The sequence below is a fragment of the Halichoerus grypus genome, chromosome 6, assembly GCF_964656455.1.
Source record: "Halichoerus grypus chromosome 6, mHalGry1.hap1.1, whole genome shotgun sequence".
Classification (NCBI taxonomy): Eukaryota; Metazoa; Chordata; class Mammalia; order Carnivora; family Phocidae; genus Halichoerus; species Halichoerus grypus.
In genome coordinates, this window is record NC_135717.1 from 58760008 (window position 1) to 58764764 (window position 4757).

The window sequence follows — 4757 nt, forward strand, 5'->3', positions numbered from 1 at the left end:
GTGAGTTTCTAAGAAGGGAAAGAGCATAATACCTCCAAGAAATTAATCTGGCAATAGAGTGGAGAAGGATTGTAGGCAGAACTATAATTTACTAATTAGGCCCAAGATTTTAGGTGCCCAAAATATGAAATTTGTGAAGTGGGGAACAATGTTAGTGATAGAATGGAAAGAAGAGGAAATTAAAAATGTGAGGTCAGAAACACAAAGACTTCTCAAACTAGTGGGGCATAGGGCATGGTATTGGCATTAATGGGGATAGTGAAGTCAGAAGAAGGAGGTCAGGGGTGGGAAAGGGAGATGATAAGGGCAGGTGAGTCATATTGGTGCTGGAACGTCAGCAGAATAATGAAATGGAACCATAGATCTTGGGAGAGTTACGGTAAAAAGAGTATGTAAACTTATATTTTCCTTGTAGTGAACATGAGCTTCATAGAGTGAGTATGGTTTTCTCCATTGTGAAAATCATAATAAAGGTGAGAGTGAAGCAAGAAATAGGTAGGGGCATAGATCTTTATTATCAAAAATCATTCTGTACGGAGTCAACATCGAAGTGAGAAGTTCTTGCTTTAGCACTAGAGTTAGAAGGACTTGTGAATACTTCCTAACTGAAAGTATTTGTATTCCCCACATAGGAAAACAGTGGCTGTTTATAAAGGGTATCTTTAAAGTAAGGCCAGCTAAAAATCAGCACTCAATAAATATTTGTTGAATGAATGCATGTTCATGTTTTTTTAAGGTCTGATAATCAATCTAGGGGGAGAAAGAGGAATTTCATAGCCCCCGATTTTCTTTCCTTTTTAATTGTGGTAAAGTGTAATAATGTAAAATTTGCCATTTTAACCATTTTTAAATGTACAATTCCATGGCATGAATTACAATCACAGTATTGTGCAATCGTCACTATTTCCAGAACATTTTCATCACCCTGTACAGCAACTCTGCACTAACTCCCCATTCTTCCCTCCTCCCAACCTCTGACAACCTTTAAACTACTTTCCGTGTCTATAGATTTGCTTGTTCTGGATATTTCATATTAGTGGAATTATACAATCACACAATAAGGTATTTTCGTTTTTACCATATTGTGGTTAGAATACCTAACATGAGATCTGCCCTCTTAACAAATTTTTTGTGTGTACAATCCAGTATTGTTGACTAAAGGTACAGTGTTGTACAGCATATTGTTTTTTGCCATGTTGTGTTTTGTTTTTCATGGTACCATCAATTAACAACTACATCCATTTGAATTAATCTCCAAAACATCAGTAAAACCATACCTGGTAATTGGGACAAAAGTATAGGAGTGGTAAGGGTGGGGATGGTTTGTAAAGAAATCAAGGCTAATTAATAATTTCCAGTCTTACCACTTCTCAAGTGTTTTCCTCTCTCTCAATCTGGGGATGTGGGCAGAGTGGATTTCGATAGACAGAACTTAAAAGCAAGCTCCAATAAGGAGAAACTGTCAAGTTTACTTACGTGGCCCTAGCACCTAGGACAGAACCTGGCACATAATAGGATCTTATCACTCATTCAACAGTTATTTACTGAGTGCTTACTGTGTGCCATACAGTATTCAAGGAAATGAAAATATGTATGTGTATATATATCATATATATATATCACTGAACAAAATATACATTTCTTGTCCTTTGGAATATTTCAATAGGAGATGAGGAAATATAAGCATTTAAAAAAACATTTAGAATACCAAAAAGTGTCGTTCTATGGAAAAATAGCAAGAGGATTGGGAGCATAGAAATGGGTCAACTGAGATTTTAAATGGGTGACCAGGGTAGGCCTCAGTGAGCAGATCTGAAGAAATGGGGGTGTGAGCCACATGAATATCTGAGAGGAGCATATTCCAGGCAGAGGAAACCACACGTAACAAGGTCCTGAGGTGGGAACAAAGCTAGTGTTTTGGAGAAACAATAGGGGGCCTGTGTAGTGAGTTGAATAAAAGTGTAGTTTGTTTAAATAGGTCCCAGTAGGGGGAGCATATGGTGTGGCTGTGAAGGCCACCCAAAGAGTTGAATTAAATGGGGAAAATAGAGGTTTTAAGCAGAGGAGAAACACAATCTGGTTTATGTTTTAAGCAGATCACTTTGGCTGCTTGCTAAGACTTAGGTGGAGGTGAGGGTAGAAGCAGGGAGGCCTGTGAGGAGACTACTGGAATTATCCAGGCAAGAGATGATGGTTGAGATCAGGCTGTGAAAGCAGTGAGAAGTTCACAAGCCTGTTCCTTTTACAAATCACAGTGGAAGGCATTTTGTTCCAGGCACTGTCCTAAGCATTTTAAATCTTCACATGCTCTTATTTGCTTAAAAAATGTAGTAGGTTGAGTAATGCCCCCGCCTCTGCCCAAAAATGCCCACATCCTAATCCCCAGAAGCTGTGAGGATGTTACTTTACATGGCAAATGTGGTTAATTTAATGCATCTGAAGATGGGGACATTCTCCTGGATAATTCTAGCGGGCACAGTGTAATCACAAGGATCTGTATGAGAGGGAGGCAGGAGGGTCAGAGTCAGAGTAGGACATGTGAGGATAGAAGCAAAAGGTTGGAGTGATGTGAGCAAGGGGCCAGGAGGCATCATATGCAGTAGTCTCTAAAAGCTGAAGAAGTCAAAGGATTCTCCTCAGAAGGACTGCAGCTCTACTGACATCTTGATTTTTTGCAGTGAGACCCATTTTAGATTTCCAATCTCCAGAATTGTATGGTAACAAATATGTGTTATTGTAAGCCACTAAGTCTGTGGTAATTTTTTACAGAAGCAATAGGATACTAATACAGAGAACAAGATTTCCAAATAAATACATAATAATCATGTTACTCTACTATAATTTACTTAGCTATTCCTGTATTCAAATTTTCAATTTTCCATTTTCCCTATGATAAACATTGCTGAAGAGGATATTGCTATGAATAAATCTCAGCACACACCTCTGATAATTTTCGTAGGTTTGGAAATTGACTACTATGATGATAGGTTTTTCTATTTTAAAATACAGAGAAAGTAGAGAGAATCATTCAACAAACACTGTATTCACACACCAAGATTTTTGTTAACACTGGTGTTTTATATAATAAAATGAATAAAATATAAGTGGTAGAGATTAATTACCCTTTGAGCTCCCTTGCCATCCTGCTCCCTCACCACCATCTCTTCCAGCACAAAGACTGACAAATATGGAATGATTCACACATATGTGAAACATCCTTGCACACGGGCTGTGCTAACCTTCTCTGTGCTGTTCCAGTTTTAGTATGTGTATATATATATATGATATATATATATATTGACAAAGCAAGCACTGGGGTTTTCTTTTAGTCTTTTAAGAAAAACTTGAAGAAACATAGCCATGGTCATAAATTATAATTTGTTTATGACAATAACACTTTGAGACTGAAAAATATGTAAATTTTCATGAAAGGAAAAGGCAAATATAAGCATTAAGAAAAGAAAAAAAGGCTGAAGTGAATAATAAACTAATTGTAGCTATTTTTTTCCTAGATGTACATTTGATTTTCTGTTTATCTTACATCCAGAGTATTAAAATACAAGTTAAACATATGAAATCTTCAAACTATGCACTTACAAGCCATTACTAATTTTGTCACAGTTCCCAAATTAGTCAAATTGGCTTGTGTTCTGAACTGGGAAGAAAAGGGTATTGTTTCCCTTACTGTAACTCTACTGTTGTGTTAGGGTGTCTCAGTGGCTACTTTACAATCTAGTTTGAGAATAGGTCTCTTTGTCAAGCTCGGTCATAATTTGGGCAAACCCTCTACTTAAGCAGAACACAGCTCAGTTATGAGGATGAAGATTCATTTTTATTGTAGGATATCACAAAACTAGAAGTTTGACTTAATGGACTCACCAAATAAAAAATGTCTCAAATAAAAGATTTTCTCAAGGTCTGTAACTTTTTAATAGCTTTTACATCCCAACCTGTATGTATGACATTATCAGTTTTTACTGAAACAATCACTTTGATTTGTTTGGAAGAGCAGTTCTTTTACCCTGGTCAATCTAAATATTCTAACACTTAAATTTTTTGATAATAGAAGTTATGTAAAAACCACAAAGTATGAAATTCTACCACTGAAATGGTACACATTTTGAATTAATCCCTATAAAATAGCAAATAAGCAAAAAAAAAAAAAAAATAAGGCTAAAACTTTTTTGTGCAATACTTGAAACAAAATATTTATTTTGTTTCTTATATTTTGCAATAAAACCAGTAAGCACTATCTTCTCATATAAAGATATGGTTTATCTTATATATAAAAAGTATGGTTTATTAACTTCACTGATAAAAAAAATTTTTAAGAGTGAAAGTGAATAATAAGTAATAGGTATCTGTTTACATATTACACACATACATACAATGAGAGGTTTTATTTATAATTAAAAGGCTAGTCTTTTTCCTAGATAGAAATTACATTTCCCTTTAAAATAATGAAAACAGGGCGCCTGGGTGGCTCAGTTGTTAAGCGTCTGCCTTCAGCTCAGGTCATGATCCCAGGGTCCTGGGATCGAGCCCCGCATCGGGCTCCCTGCTCAGTGGGGAGCCTGCTTCTCCCTCTCTCACTCCCCCTGCTTGTGTTCCCTCTCTGGCTGTGTCTCTCTCTGTCAAATAAATAAATAAAATCTTTAAAATAAAATCAAATTATGAAAACATGAATAATGGCCTGCCCCATGGAGATATTTTTTTACTTATCCTGATCAATGAAGCAAGGAGGGAGAAAAGTTCCC

The 4757-nt window shown here is 36.2% G+C and overlaps 1 non-coding gene across 1 annotated transcript; it reads right to left on the minus strand.

Annotated features, from left to right (window-relative positions):
* Window positions 1–3181: 3181 nt before the first annotated feature.
* On the minus strand, window positions 3182–3283 carry LOC118544856 (U6 spliceosomal RNA). Its single transcript, XR_004921814.1, has one exon. It is a non-coding gene; the product is annotated as a U6 spliceosomal RNA (small nuclear RNA).
* Between the last annotated feature and the right edge of the window lie 1474 nt (window positions 3284–4757).